A 16,626-nucleotide genomic window follows, 5' to 3' on the forward strand; every position below is an offset into this window, starting at 1 on the left:
TCTAATTCACTTATCCAGTAGTTTTGAGTTCCTACTGAGTGCCAGGTACTTTGCTAGGTGACAAGGATGGAGAGATGAGTAAGATAGTTCTTGCCTTCAAGAGACTTACAGACTAGAATGCTATTCTGTAACAAATGCAATGACAGGGTTAAACATAGAGCACTAGCACTTTAGGAATCTATAGCAGGGATTGTCTGACTCAGATATGAGACGGACATCTTCATAAGAAAGGTGACACTTCATGTGTGTGTGTCAGACAGATAAGAGGGACAAGTTGGAAGAAGAGCAGCCATTTCGGTCAGAGGGAAGAACATGTGCAAAGGATGGAGGAGGTAGGGAAGGCCAGGCATGTTCAGTAACTGAGTAGTTCCACAATGCATTCAACACCAGCGCTGGGTTAATAGGAAGTGAAGTGGAGAATCGGAAGACAGAGTATGAAGGTGCTTACATGCTTTGTAAAGTAGATTTGACTTCATCCTAAGTGATGGAAGACAAGTGATTAAATTCACATGTAGAAAGATCTCTGGCTTCATTGTAGAGAATATTTTAGAAAAGATCCAGGTTTAGGGGAGAGGCAGATATTTGAGAGTTGATAAAGAGCTGAATTAGGATTGGGATTAAGGAGGAAAATAGGTGATGAATTTGAGAAGAGAATACTGAGTGTGAAGTAAAACAAGGTAAGGATTGTGCGTGGCCTGGCTTGAATACTGGCTGCATAGTGTAGTGCCTGTCATTCATCAGTACAAGAACATACTGGGAGCAGTAGTAACAGGTGAGGAAGATATGAGTTGTGTTTGCTGATTTTAAGGTGTCTATGGAGAGAGAGGAAGAAGACATTGCTTTATATGGGAGGGGAGAAAGGGAAAACATCTCTGATTAGATGACATTTGAGCTGGTGCTTAATGAAGTTATCAAGAAATAGCTTAGCAAATGGAGAGGCCTTTAGGTGGGAACATGCTTGCAATGTTCCAAGAGCAAGGCGGCCATTGTAGTTGGAGCTGATAAAAGAGGGAGATGGGTAGATGAGATCTGGGTATGTGCTTTTCATGTTGTATCTTTAGATTCTAGTCAGGTCTTTAAATTTTATTCAGGATGAGCCAGGAAGCCACTAAGGGTTTTAAGACATGATCTATTTGCCTCTTTTCCCCTCACTTAAAGCATGATTTATTTTTTGATCATTGTGTGTACGTAGTTCTGTATCATTTATCATGTGTATAGATTCATACAGCCGTCACAGTCAGGAATAGAACTGGAATTGTTCACCACCACAAGAAAGTTCTTTGTGTTGCCCCATGTAGATGTACCTCATCTTACCGTGGGGTTATGTCTCAATCGAGCTGTCATAAGGCAAAATATTACTAAGATGAAAATGAGGTTGGTAAACCTAAGCTACCAACACCAAAGCTTAGTCTGCCTATTCCTTTTTCTTTCTTTTTTTTTTTTTAGAGAGAAGTGGGGAGGAGCATGAAGCATCAGCTCCCATATATGCCTTGACCAGGCAAGCCCAGCATTTCAAACCAGCAACCTCAGTGTTGCAGGTCAACACTTTATCTGCTGTGCCACCACAGGTCAGGCTTAGCCTGCCTGCCTTAAACATGTTCAGAACACTTATGTTAGTTGGGCAGTTTTCTTAAGGTTCATCTCAAAAGTAAATGTCTTCCTACTCTTACCAGAAGCAAGAGACACAAATGGGCACTTTGTAGACATGACGGGATGTGAAAACATAAAACCCTGTCCAGAATGCTGGCAACACTGTGCTATAGAGCATTGGTCATTTACCCTCGTGGTTGCGTGGCTGATGGGGAGCAGTAGCACGCTGCTGGTGGCCACATCACATGAGAGTATCTTATGGAATATTGCTAGCCTGAGAAAAGATCAAAATTTGAAGTCCAGTTTCTACTGAATGTGTATTGGTTTCACACCATCGTTAAGTCAAACTCTGGTAAGTCAGGGACCAACTGCATCTAGTCATACCTTTCCTTCAACCTTAACCCCTGGAAACCACTGATCTGTTCTCTATCACTATAACTTTGGTATTCTGGAAAGTGTTATATAAATGGAATTTTACATTATGTTATCGTTGGCTTTTTTCATTCAGCATTATGTCCTTGAAATCCATCCACTTTATTGTATCAGTAGTTGCTTTCATTTTAATGTTAAAAAGTATACCGTTGTATGGCTCTACTACAATTTGTTTAACTATTGACTGACTGAATGACTTTGGGGTTTCCAGTTTGAGTGGTAAATATAAAACTGCTATGAACAGTTTTGTACAAGTTTTTACGTGAAAACACATTTTTATCTCTCTACGATAAGTCCCCAGGAGTGCAGTTGCTGGGTTGTATGATAAGTATATGTTTAATTTTATAAGAAGCTGCCGCTTTCCAGAGTGGCTGAACCTTTTTACATTCCCACCAGCAATATATGAGAGATTCAATATATCCGCATCCTTGCCAGCATTTGGGGTATCCATATTTTTTATTTCAATGGTTCTAATAGGTAAGTAGTGACATTTCGTTGTAGCATTAATTTGCATTTCCCTAATGGCTAATGATGTTGAACATATTTTCATGTGCTTCTTTGCTGTCCTTATATCCTCTGTGGTGAAGTGTCTGTTCAAGTCTTTTGCTCATATTCAAATGAGACTTTATATTTTAAGTCTGGTGGGTTTTTTTCATATTCTGGATACAAGTGCTATTTTAAGTATGTGATTTGTAAATATTTTCCCATAGTCTGCAGGTTATCACTTCATTCTTTTTAACAGGGGCTTTTGCAGAGCAAAACAATTCTAATTTTGATAAAGTCTAATTTATCTTTTTTTCTTTTATGGATCATGCCTTTGTTGTCAAATCTAAGAATCCTTTGCTTATCCTTAGGTGCCAAAGATTTTTCTCCTATTTTCTTATAAAAGTTTTCTGAAAGCTTTATATCTTGTATATATAAATCTATAATCCATTTTGACTTAATTTTTATATAAAAGTGTGAGGTTTAGATTGAGATTTTTTTTTGTCTATGGCTGTCCAGTTGGTTTAGCACCATTTTTAAAATAAATCATCCTTCCTTCATTCAGTTGCATTTGCACCATTGTCAAAAATCAGATGGCTGTATTTGTAAGAATCTATTTCTGAATTCTTTGCTCTGTTCCATTGATTAATGTTTGTGGCTGTCCCTCCACCAGTAAGTACTATCTTGATTACTGTGTTTGTATTACTATATTCACTATCTGTGTTAAAATCAGATAGTGAAATTCCTTTAACTTGATTCTCCTTTTTGAGAATTGTTTTAGCTATTCCAGCTCCTTAACATGTAAAATTTGGAATCTACAAAAAAATTCCTGCTGGGATTTTGGTAGGAACTGCATTAAAACCATGGATCTGTTGGGAAATTGACCTTTTTATCTTGTTGTCTTTTAATCCATTAACACAGTATTTCTCTCCTTATATATAAGTGGTCTTTGATTTCTTTCATCAGCATTTTATACTTTTGAACACAAACCCTAAACATTTTTTTATTTAGAAATTAAATTTAATGGGGTGACATTGATCAATAAGAGTACACAGGTTTCAGGTGAACATCTCTATAACATTTGAACTGGTGATTGCATTGTGTGCCCATCACCCAAAGTCAAGTCAGTTTTCATCACCATGTTTGTCCCTTTTCTTCCCTCCCCTCTTAACCACTTCACTTTTATATATGTCCATAAGTCTGTTTTATAACCTATCTATCTATATGTGAAATCATACAGTTTTTAGGGTTTTTTTATTTACTTATTTCACTTAGGATAAATGTCCTCAAGGTCTCTATCCATACTGTTGTAAATGGTAATACATCATCATTTCTTTTGGCTGAGTGGTATTTCATAGTATATATGTACCACATCTTCTTATTCAGTACTCTGTCAAGGGACACTTTGGTTGTTTCCATGTCTAGGCCACATGAATAATGCGATGAACATGGGATTGCATGTGTCTTCGTGTATCAGTGTTTTTGAGGTCTTTGGGTAGATTCCTAGTAAAGGGATTGCTGGGTCATATGGTAGTTCTGTTCTTAATTTTTTGAAGAAACCACCATACTTTCCTTCCATAATGGCTGTACTAGTTTACATTCCCACCAGCAGTGAATGAGGGTTCCTTCTTCTCCACAGCCTCTCCAACATTTGCTATTACCTGTCTTGTTGATAACAGCCAATCTAACAAGTGTGAGTTGGTGTTGGTATCTCATTGTAGTTTTGATTTCTTTTTCTTTCTTTCTTTTTTTTTAGATTTATACCTAATACATTTTTTGGAGCAATTGTTAAGTATGTGTGTGTGTGTGTGTGTGTGCACGTGCTTTAAATTTTTATTGAATTTATTGGGGTGACATTGCTTAATAAAATTATATAGGTTTCAGGTATACAATTCTATAATCCATCATCTGTATGTTGTATGTTCACCACCAAGTCAAGTCTCCGTCCATCACCATTTATTCTCCCTTTACCTGCTTCTACCTCTCCCTATACCCCCCCCTTTCCCTCTTTATAATCCTCGTACTGTTGCCTGTGTCTGTGAGGTTTTTTTCTTTGCTTAATCCCTTTACCCTTTTCACCAAGCTCCCAAAACCCATCCTCTTTGAGTGCTGTAGTGTTTTTTATTTTGGTTTTTAGTTATTGTCAGTTTATAGCAGTATGCTTGATTTCTGTGTTGACTCTGTATCCTGAGACCTTGCTAAGCTAAACAGTTCTAGGAGTTCTTGGTAGATTTTGTGAGTTTTCTAATGTGTCTTTGAATAAAGACAGTTTTATTTCTTCCTTTCCCATCTGTGTGCCTTTTATTTCCTTTTCTTGCCTTACTGCTCTGGCTAGTATTTCCAGTTGTATGTGTAATAGAAGTGGTGAAATCAGACAAGCTTGTCTTGTTCCTGATCTTAAGGGGAATGCATTCAGTCTTTCGCCATTAAGTATATAATAGCTACATAGGGTTTTGGCAGATTCTGTTTATCAGGTCAACAAACTATTCCTAGTTTAAGAGTTTTTTTTAACATGACTAAATTTTGTCAAATTCTTTATTTGCTTTAATTGATATGATATGGCTTTTTTAATTTAAACTGTTAAATGATGGTAACTTTCCTTTTTAAAGATTCATTATGACTCTTCTTTGTTGAATAAACTGGGAGTGGGGCAAAGGTATAATCAGGGAAACCATATTGGAGAGTATTACAATAATCCAAATGAGAGATGATAGTGGCTTGGATGAGGGTAGTAACAGGGAAGGTTGAGAAGAGGTCAGATTTTGGATATGTTTCAAATGCTTGTGGGGAGGAATTGCTGAGGCATAAAAGACAAGTCAAAGAGGCCTGACCTGTGGTGGTGCCATGAATAGAGCATCAACCTGGAACACTAAGATCGCTGGTTCCAAATCCTAGGCTTGCTTGGTCAAGACACATACAAGAAGCAACTACTACGAGTTGATGCTTCCTACTCCTCCACTGCCTTTCTCTCTCTGTCTCTCTCCTCTCTCTAACATCAATAAATAAAAAATTTTTTAAAAGAGAGCAAGAAGTCAAGGATGACTCCAAGATTTTTGGCCCAAGCAATTGTAACTGCGGAGTTGTATTGACTAAGTTGGGGAAGATAGTGAAGTATCAAGTTTGGGCTGGGCAGTCAAGAATTTGTTTTTGGACATGTTAACTTTGAAAGGCCTCGTAGACATATAACTAGAGATATCAAGTAGGCAATTTAATGTACAAAATAGAATTTTGGTAAGGGATTCCGGGTAGAAATAAAAATTTGAGAGTTATCAATTGAGTTGATAGATGAGAAATTCTAGTGATATTTATTAAAAATTATACCTATAGCCTTTTTCTTTTCACTGTACTGTGATTTAAGATTTATTAGTAAAAAGCCATATTTTCTTAGTATTTGAAGAACTTTGCAAAAAGTTGGGTTGGTTCTCTTTATTACCAGACTGTTGTATATCTGACATTAAGTGTACCAGAATTCTGTGATTTGGAGAATATATATTTATTATAATATGTGTTTAACCATACTTATTTGATAGGTATATGGCTATAATAGTAGTATAGATAGATGTCTCTTACTAATTTCAGAGCTTTGTCCTAAATCTTTATAAAATGAAGTAGCTCTGTGTATTTTGAAAAGCGTTTGACACTACGTATTATTAAGTGCTTGGATGGCTTCCTATGGCAGCATTTCTCTTGTACTGGATAGTCAGATCAAAATCAAAAATTAAAAACAGGAATGCAAAATAGCTAGCAAGGAGAGAATTAGATAGCTAATCTAACTCAGAGCCAGAAATTGGGAAAGGGAGAGGGTAAGCCTCAGTTCACAGAATTGATAAAAAGACAGATCTTCTGAGTTCTAGTCAGATCGTTTATTTCATATTAAGGTATTCTGGAAAGTACTTTTTAAATGCCATGATCTTTTCTGTTGTAACTGGATAACTCTAATAATATTTTCTTATTGATAATTTCTATATCTCAAGCTCTTTATTTCATAGGATTTACCATATTGTAGTATAATAGTCTATTTACTTTTTAGTAAGTTCTTGGTCTTCAAGTCTCTTCTCTTCCTGCCTAGCATGTTTTTCATTACTACCAAGGTCAGTATTACAACCTTCTACTGAAAATCAGTACAGTATAATTCCATAACATCTCTTACCTCTCTTGGAGGAAAAGATGCAGCTGTAGATTTAGGAGATATTAAGTTCATTACAGCTTCGAAATGCCTTGGAATGGAAAAAGTCATCAGATAAGAGATAATTGTGTTACTGTGATTGTCCAGGTAACAGATACCTAAACAAAGATGTGGGAATAGAGAAGGAAATATTTAGGAGTAATCAGTGGAAATTTGCTATTGATTATATATGATGAGGAAAAGGAGAATTGAAGACCCTAAGATTTTTACCTTCAGAATCATGCTCAATTATTAATATTTAACATAGAGATACATTGTTGGGTGGGTGGAAGTGAGTTTTGGACAAGATGACTTTAGGTTGCTAGCATAGCATTGTAAGGCTATTAGTTTGCTTGTTCCAGTCTCCTACCCCCCTGCTTCCCCTTGACTCACTCACTTCCCTTTAGGAGAAGTAATTTTTTTTTTAATATCGTAATCAACAGTAGAGATTGAATTGTGTGGCAAGCAGTTTATTTTTTCCTACCCACATTCATATTATCTTCCTCTTTTGTATCATTTCTTCCAGTGAAAAAGATTACTTAGGATAGTATTTATTACCATCAGTACTACCACCCCACACTACCTCACCTCTGGATATTGGTAGATTTTATATTTTTATATGAAATTATAAAATAACTCGGGAGGACTTTGTGGAGAAAAACAAAACTTTATGAAGTATTTGTGATTCAAATATTAATGAGTAAGGAACACCTCATCATCTAGTATCATTAAGTAATAAGTAGTCTACATAAGATCATTAAAACATCCCAACATCTATTTCTTTATAGATTTTATATAGAGGTTTTTATATTTGTATATACTATGTAGATTTTATATATATGCATATTTTAATAGCTGCAAGTCTATTTTTTATAATAGTTTATATGATTCATTGCCTTCTGAAATGGGGAACATTCCCCTCCCCATACTTTACTCTTTTCTGAAAAATAGGAATGGCTTTTCGTTTCAGAGCTTCAGAGAGTCAGGAGCCCCAGGTCCTAGTCCAAGGCCTAACAGAAGATTCCTGTGTGAGATGTTTGGGTTTTTTACTCCTAAAACCATGGAATCTGGAATAGTGCCTGGCACATGTAGTAGGTGCTTAGCAAATATTTCTGGAATGAATCATTGTCTTATGCCTACTTTAGTACTCCTTTCCTGATTTATTACTTGGAATTTATTACTGCTGAATAAATAAGCTTCTGAGTTTTTAATATAATAGAAGTATCTATGTTTTGATTGAGGTAAACTATTAAGCTTACTTTATAATGTCTCTTTTAACTGCTTAGTGGAATTATTGGCCTTTTTATATGTTTTCTGCTATTTAAATTTGCCAAACAAAAGATACTTTAGTACTTTATTGACAATAGTTTATTGCATACATTCTGTATGCCTATATTATATATAGGCAGTCTTTTTGTTTGTTTTTTTAGAGACAGAGTCAGAGAGAGGGACAGACAGACAGGAATGGAGAGAGAAGAGAAGCATCAATCATTAGTTTTTCGTTGCGACACCTTAGTTGTTCATTAATTGCTTTCTCGTATGTGCCTTGACCACAGGCCTTCAGCAGACCGGGTAACCGCTTGCTCAAGCCAGCGACCTTGGATCCAAGCTGGTGATCCTGGCTCAAACCAGATGAGCCCACGCTCAAGCTGGCAGTCTCAGGGTCTCGAATCTGGGTCCTCCACATCCCAGTCTGACACTCTATCCACTGCGCCACCGCCTGGTCAGGCCTATAGGCAGTGTTCTTTATGCAAGCATAGAACTCATGTCCTCAGTGATCTTATGCCTATGAAGAGGCAGAGAAGTGAAATTGTAAGAGAATAATTAAATGTTGGATCGTGAAAGCTTGACCCAGAGTACATTAGGAGTTCTAGGAATAAAGAAATTCATGGGGACTGAAGCAGTAGAAAAAGGATTCAAGGAGATGCAACTTGAATTGGTTTTGAAGAGGTAGTTAAGTTTTTGATAAGCAGCGAAGTGGGAAAATGACATTCTAATAAGCAAGGGCAATAACATAGTCAGGAAAGAAAGCATAGTTGAACATGTTCAAACAAGCCTGACTGGCTTCTTCTGGGTGAAGGGGATAGTGGAAAATAAATCAAGTGGATTTAACAGTTTTACTCTAGTCTCTGTGACCCCTGAAGGGATCTAAGGATAGAATTTGGAGGAATCCATGCAATCAGATGAGGAAAAAAAAATCACATCTTTATATTTTCACTAATAACCTCACTGAAATTTATCATTCCTTTGATTATGATTTTAAGCAATAAACCACAGTAGAATTTACAATGCCTGTGATTATTATTAATAGAAAAAACACTGATATTTTCATATTAAATCACAATTGTGAATATCTCTGAATATAATTTATGTAGATTACTACTTCAAAATTATGGTTATTGTTAGACCCCTGCTAGATTTTAATGTGTTAAGTGTTAATAAAGAAGCAGATATATCAATATATCACAAATACAGATTTTAAAAGCACCTGGTAGCCTGACCAGGCGGTGGCGCAGTGAATAGCGCATCGGAGTGGGACACTGAGGACCCAGGTTTGAAACCCCGAGGTCACCAGCTTGAGCGTGGGCTCATCTGGTTTGAGCAAAGCTCACCGGCTTGAGCCCAAGGTCACTGGCTTGAGCAAGGGGTCAGTTGGTCTGCTGTAGTCCCCTGGTGAAGGCACATATGGGAAAGCAATCAGTGAACAACAAATGTGCCGTAATGAAGAATTGATGCTTCTCATCTCTCTCCCTTCCTGTCTGTCTGTTCTTTTCTGTCCCTCTGTCTCTGTGTCACACATACACACACACACACACACACACACACACAAAAGCATCTGGTAATGGTGTTTCTATACAATTAGTTTTTTGTAATCTTATATTTTATGCATTTAAAACCATATTTTAAAAAATTAATTATATTTCATTAAAATTTTCTTTCTCTGTGACAATCCTGTGTACTGTATATTATGCATTTAAAACCATTCTGAGGGCCTGACCTGTGGCGGCGCAGTGGATAAAGCGTTGACCCAGACTGCTGAGGTCGCCAGTTCGAAACCCTGGGCTTGCCTGGTCAAGGCACATATGGGAGTTGATGCTTCCTGCTCCTCCCCGCTTCTCTCTCTCTTTCTCTCCTATAAAAAATGAATAATGAATAAATAAAGAAAAATAATTTTAAAAAAAAACAAAACAAAAAAAAAACCATTCTGAGTGGGAATCTGTAGCTTTCTCTAGACTGCGTGAGGGGCCCATGCACCAGATCTAGTGGAACCAAACTGGAGAAGGCCTTGAAAACCACACCAAATTTATTTGAAGTGATAAATAAGGGAGGATCCTAGTAAATTTTTCATGTGTTTGTTTTAATTACAGAATAAATATGTTAATTTAGAAATTTAAAAATTTTTGTTTTTAAAAAGAGGGGAGACATCTTTTTAGCTCACTGTAGTAAACTAAGATTTCAGAGGTTAAAAACAATTGTCTATAATCCCACAATCACTTTTGTTACTGTCTTATTATATATCTGTTCCAGTTTATCAATTTCTTGTTCAAAGGAGTAAAATAAAGTGATTATGTAGGAGCATATCTTTATGTGCTATACTGGGCTTCACAGGTCAAGTGGGAAGACCTTGGTGGCAAGGAGGTAAGCTATGGGTCTGGGCATTTAGATGTTGAATGAGGATAGCATAGTAGCAGAAGGGGTGAATTAGAATTGACAGTTCCAAATGGTGTTTGGAAAGAAGGACTTATAGGACTCGGTGCTAACAAGTGGGGCTAAAACGCATGGTGTGGTATAAGGGTAAGTAAGTATCAGAAAGAAAGGAATAGGGTGCCTGAATTAGGATTCTTGGAATAATTGTACAGGTCTGAAATGCCTTACCTGAAACCCAGAGGCTATGTTTTGGAATTCAGAATTTTTTGAGTTTTAGAAAGGTAATGTGTATATATATTATATATTATATATTATGTAACATTCCCAGCAAGGTCTGAGGCATCACTCAATAATTAAACACTAATACAATATTTCTGCAGTGGAACATGGAAATATTTGCAGTAAGTAGGCCAAATAAAGCCTATAAATAGCCTCATATCAATTCAATATAAATAGCCTCATATCAGTTCGAAGCAGATTTTTGCCACTACTAGATGAGTTTGACATGAAGTTCCATGAAAAAATCATTTTAATAGGTTTTAGACTTCAGTACTGTGAAAGTGATTGGAGACTATTGACTGTAACATCAGTAAGGAGACTCTTAGGAATTGTGTTTTAAGGAGTGATCATTATTAAGTGGATGAAATTTAAAGAAATTGAGAAAGCTAAAGAAAGGTAAGAGGAGAGCTTAGCTAATTTCAGTTTCAGGGTAAAAAGAATTGCTACTTCTGATAAAAATGAGAAGTTGAGTAGGAAAGCTAGTTTGGGAAAGAGTTGAAGTTTAAACTTGCTTCACTTGAGATTCTCTTTTATTTTTCGTGTATTCTGTACATAATGTGGGTAAATGAACTTAAAAGTTCAGATATATTGGAGTATAAAATTTCCTTTTGCCCTGGCTGGTTGGCTCAGCAGTAGAGCGTTGGCCTAGCGTGCGGAGGACCCGGGTTCGATTCCGGCCAGGGCACATAGGAGAAGCGCCCATTTGCTTCTCCACCCCTCCGCCGCGCCTTCCTCTCTGTCTCTCTCTTCCCCTCCCGCAGCCAAGGCTCCATTGGAGCAAAGATGGCCCGGGCGCTGGGGATGGCTCTGTGGCCTCTGCCCCAGGTGTTAGAGTGGCTCTGGTCGCAACATGGCGACACCCAGGAGGGTCGCAACATGGCGACGCCCAGGATGGGCAGAGCATCGCCCCCTGGTGGGCAGAGCGTCGCCCCTGGTGGGCGTGCCGGGTGGATCCCGGTCGGGCGCATGCGGGAGTCTGTCTGACTGTCTCTCCCTGTTTCCAGCTTCAGAAAAATGCAAAAAATAAAAATAAAAAAATAAAAAATAAAAAATTTCCTTTTATTTTTTATTTTTTAAATTCTTTTCATTCATTTTAGAGAAGAGAGACAGAGAGAAAGATAGAGAGAGAGAGAAAGAAGGGAGGGAGGAGCAGGAAGCATCAACTCCCATATGTGCCTTGATTGGGCAAGCCCAGAGTTTTGAACCAGCGACCTCAGCATTGCAGGTCGATGCTTGATCCACTGCGCCACCACAGGTCAAGCTAAAATTTCCTTTTAAAATAAGCCCTTGGTCCTGGTTGGTGGCTCACTGGTTAGAGCATCAGCCCAGCATATGGGCGTTCCTGGTTTGATTCTGCTCAGGGCACATAGAAGCGACCATCTGCTTCTCGCCCATCCCCTTTCCCCTTCTCTCCCTTCTCCCTTCCCACAGCTAGTGGCTCGATTAGTTCAAGTGTGGCTCCAAGCACCGAGGATAGCTGTTAGTCTGAGCACATCAGCCTAAGGCTCTAAAAATAGCTTGGTATTCACGCATTGGCCCAGACAAGGTTTCCAGGTGAATCCTGGTTGGGGCACATGTGAGAGTCTATCTCCCTCCTCTCACCTTAAAAAAACAACTAAATTTTCAGAGCCTTTAGGCTTCTGGGCTGGGAGAGTTAGAAAGGTGTTTCTAGACAACTAAGAACGGGAGCCCTGCTCATCTGGAAAATAGACTGAAAGGAGTGGAGTGAGGTACTTGTCCCTTAACAGTATTCTTTTCCGTGTGGTTGAGTTATTAATATGGCCATATTTATAATGATATAAATATATTCGAAAGGAGTAATTGTTGTAGCAGCAATGGTAGCTGACATGTTTTGAATACTTACCATGTACCAGACACTGAACTAAGTGCTTTACAGCAAGCAGTCTATGGCATTTTTTAACTGCTGGTCTGGAGACGGACTGGTGTTGGTCTACAAAGAGTTAACCAGCCTGATATACGAAAATTATAGACCCATTATTCTTAGTTGAATTCACTTATGCTCAGGATGATGTCTGCCTTAGCAGTTCCCAAAATAACTCTATTTTCTCCGGTCTCCAAATGTAAAAAGGTTGAAATCTACATGGCTAGGAGGGCAACTGTTTGTGCCTTACAGATTGGGTCGTGATACCTAGATGGAGAAGTGTTAGCGTAGCTAGTGCTGTGATTTTGAGTCTGAGTTCACTTAAAAAATCTGAAGTATAGATAATGCATGAATATATAGAATTGAATGGGTTTTAACTGTATTGCCATTCTGTGACTTTTTAAAAAATCTGCTTTGATAATTAGACTCTATGTTAATACTGTTATATAAATAAAATCTCTTATAAATAGGGACAAGCCTTTCTAAATAAAAATGAAGATCCAGTAATTACGCTTAAAATTAGTTTAATTACTTTATATTTACTGTATATAAATGTATGCACTTATTTTGTGATTCATATGTTTTAAAAGGCAAATTTTGTTTAAAAACTTTTCAAATTCTGCTACTGATTTGTATGATTTGAACTTTGTTTTTCATCTATTAAATAAGGAAGTTGGACTAGATAATCTAGAATGTTCTTTTCAGTATCAAATTCTACAATTCTGAAAGTATTACTAAGTAAATAGAAAATTTGAACTAAAATTCAAAGGAGATTCTCCTTAGATTATGCTCTATGTTTAGATGAAATGCCAGAGGAAGAATATAGAAAATATCATAGCTTTGTACCTACATTCTTTTGACAGACAGTAAGAATGAACATAGAACTAAGGATCCAATGAAACTAGAACGTGCGGTGTTGACCAGAAAAGTTTTGAAAATGATCATTAATCATTCAAGTTAGTAATAAGTCAGTCAAGTTAATATAGAAGAAAAGAACTCCTGGACCTGAAGTTAGAAAGCCACGAATATATTTCTGGCCCTAACTCGGCTGCTTAGTGGAGTTTTGATAATCAGTAAATTACTTAGTTTTCTGAACCTTGCAAAGTGAGAGTAATTGCTACCTAACCTTCTTCAGTGGTTTTTATAAGGATCAAATGATATAGTAAATTAGAAGTGCCAAATAAAACTTAAAAATATTTGTGAACTTAAGTTATTGCAAAAAGGTGGATGAGGTTTCTTAAGAGGTTGGATTTAGTGATTTGAATAAAACTATTCTCAAGGGAGGAAACTTGAAGGCAGATTAACACAGAGTTGAGGCCATAGTGTAAGTACTCAGTAGATAAGTTTGACAAGGCGTGAATGGTAAGAGAGACATAGACTGGCATAGCATTCTCGTTCCTTACATTGCTACTGCAATTTTGTATGCGTGTTTGTATTTCTTACTGAATGAGGAGTAGGGAGAGGGCAGGAACTGCAGCTCATCCTCTGTTTCCTCAGTGCCTTGAAGAAAGTAGCAATTTTAATAAATACATAGCTTTGTGAACAAATACTTGCTAAAGAAGACATAACTTGGTAAGGAAAATTTTTCTTCTATTTTCAGTATCAAATTCTACAGGGAAGGTGTATGTTTAAGATGGTAAAGACTTAAACATGTTCACAAGTTGAAGAGAGGGAGGGTGGTTTCATCGAGGAAATGTGAAAGAGGAGGATATAGGATCTGGAGTCACAAATGAGAAATACTAGTCTCACTAGTCAGAGACTGTTCCCCCCAAAAAGCACCAGACCCGGGAAGGTTTTCCATTGAGTTTCTTAAAACAACAAGCACCGGATCACTAATTTAGGACATAAAGGGGGGTGGAGGGACATAAGCTTCCGAGTTCTTTTTACAAGGACAGCACATAACATAATAAAATGTGAGCGTAAAAGACTACACACCAATCTCACAAAGTTGGTGTAAAAAAAAATGCTTAATAAAACTATCAAATGGAATCTAGCATTACACTTATAGAATAATACTGTAATTGGAGTCACCCTAGGAATATAATGATAAATCAAGTTAATTCATATTAGTAGTCGGTGGGGGCGGGTATGAGTAAGGGATAGCAAAAAGGGGGAAAAATCATTTATTTCTGATAAGAACCCTAAGTGAAACAAGAATAAATTAATATACCTAAGATTTTATATATCTCAGACCAGAAGTCAGCACTTTTTATGGTAGAGTACTAGAATTCCTATTTTAGTATTTAGTGAAAGGTAAATTCCTTTTTAAAAGCCATGAGTCAAAAAAAATGTGGCCAACATTACTATTATATAACATTGGGAATGCTAGCCAATGTAATTAGACAAAAAACCAAAATAGATAGGAGGTGTAATTATTTGAAAGGAAGGAGGCAAATTTATTATTTATAGATGACATTGTATGCTTGGAAAAGCCAGAAGAAACAGCTGAAATATTACTATGAAGAATAAGATATCAGTGTGATTGCTAATTCATTCAAAGTGTATTTTGTTGTTGTTTTTTTAATGTCCTTTAAACTGAAAGCCTATCCATATAGGTTAATGAATGAGAATCCTCATTCTTAAAATACTTTTTTTTTTGCCTTCTGGGGAATGCACATTTAATCTTATCTAAGTCAACTGCAGTCTATTTTGACTAAGACACTTTTTTGTGTGTGAGAGGAGGCAAGGCAGACTCTTGTATGGGCCCCTTCTGGATTCACCTGGTTAGCCCACCAGGGGGCAATGCTCTGCCCATCTGGGGCCATTGCGTTGCTCCCTTTGCTCAGCAACTGAGCCATTTTTTTATCACTGGTGGTGGAGGCCACAGAGCCATCCTCAGCGCCCAAAGCCAACTCAAACCAGTGGAGCCATGGCTGCATGCAGGAGGAGGAGAGGGAGGGAAGGGGGAGTACTGGAGAAGCAGATGGGCGCTTCTCCTGTGTGCCCTGGCTGGGAATTGAACCCCGGACTTCCACACACCATGATGCTCTACCACTGAGCCAACCTGCCAGGGCCCGAGACACTTCATGTTAACTTTTAAAAATTACTTTGAAATAAAGTTGCAGCAGTAAATACAATTTGAATGACTTTAAGGAAATCTTTTTTTTATTATTATTCCTTGTGGCTGTAATGCCAGGGAAGGTGTAATCTGATCTTGAACCATATTTGGTAAATAATGATTTTGTGTGGAACCCACTGTTCACCAGTAAGAGGAATGTTATTGCACAAATTTAAGGCTTTTCTTTGCTCTTAAAACATTTCCTCACTTAAAGACCCAAGTTATAGCATGTATTGATTCCTTTGTTTTCTAAAAAGCACTGTGTTCCAGATCTATAACCATAACAAGAAGAGTGTTGGCAAAAGTATTTTCTACTTTACTTGAAGAAGTACATGCCTTCTTGTTTGCCACTAATTCTCTTTGTATCCTGAATGCAAATTATATTGTTATTCATCATTAGCTGTCAGAATTAAGCTCTCTCACACATTTACTTTGTAGTTAGCTGTTCTACAGTCAGTGATGATAAAGTGATCATATCTTTTAGAATGTGATACAGATGAATTATTTAAAACTAAGCTTGTTATACAGCTGTTGCTTTAGCATTTATGAAAATGTAAACTTAAGTATACCCATGTTTAGAACCAAAAAGTATGTTTCATTCTTTAGTAATGCAGAAATTGTATTGAATACCTACTATATGCCAGTTTATTGGGTGCTTTATATACTTCAGCTAATTCTCATGGCAATCCAGTGAGGTGGGTGGTGGTGTCCCATTTGATAGAAAGGAAACTTTTGCAGTTTTAGTCCAAAGCCAGATTTGGATCTAGAGCTGTCTCTCACCAACAATATGCCATCACAAAAGATGGAAAATTTATATTTTTCTTAAAAACTTTTATTCTGTATTGCTTTGTTGTGTTGCTAGTTACTAAAAATGCAGAGAGTTAAGTTATTTGAATCCTTGTCTTCACAATTTTTTGTCCCATTTCAGTCTCACAATCAGTCATTTGACTGCTGCGGGATTGGTTTCTTGGAGAAACTCCTTAGGGCAATGGTCCCCAACCTTTTTTGGGCCATGGACCTGTTTAATGTCAGAAAATATTTTCACGGACCGGCCCTTAGGGTGGGACAGATAAATGTATCACGTGACCA

General features: G+C 37.2%; 1 protein-coding gene across 5 annotated transcripts in view; it reads left to right on the forward strand.

Annotated features, from left to right (window-relative positions):
- Window positions 1–16,626, forward strand: part of TAB2 (TGF-beta activated kinase 1 (MAP3K7) binding protein 2) — a 72,893-nt gene that overhangs the window by 9,618 nt on the left and 46,649 nt on the right. The gene's annotated exons all lie outside the window — the stretch shown is intronic.

This window comes from Saccopteryx bilineata, chromosome 12, assembly GCF_036850765.1.
Source record: "Saccopteryx bilineata isolate mSacBil1 chromosome 12, mSacBil1_pri_phased_curated, whole genome shotgun sequence".
Taxonomy (NCBI): Eukaryota; Metazoa; Chordata; class Mammalia; order Chiroptera; family Emballonuridae; genus Saccopteryx; species Saccopteryx bilineata.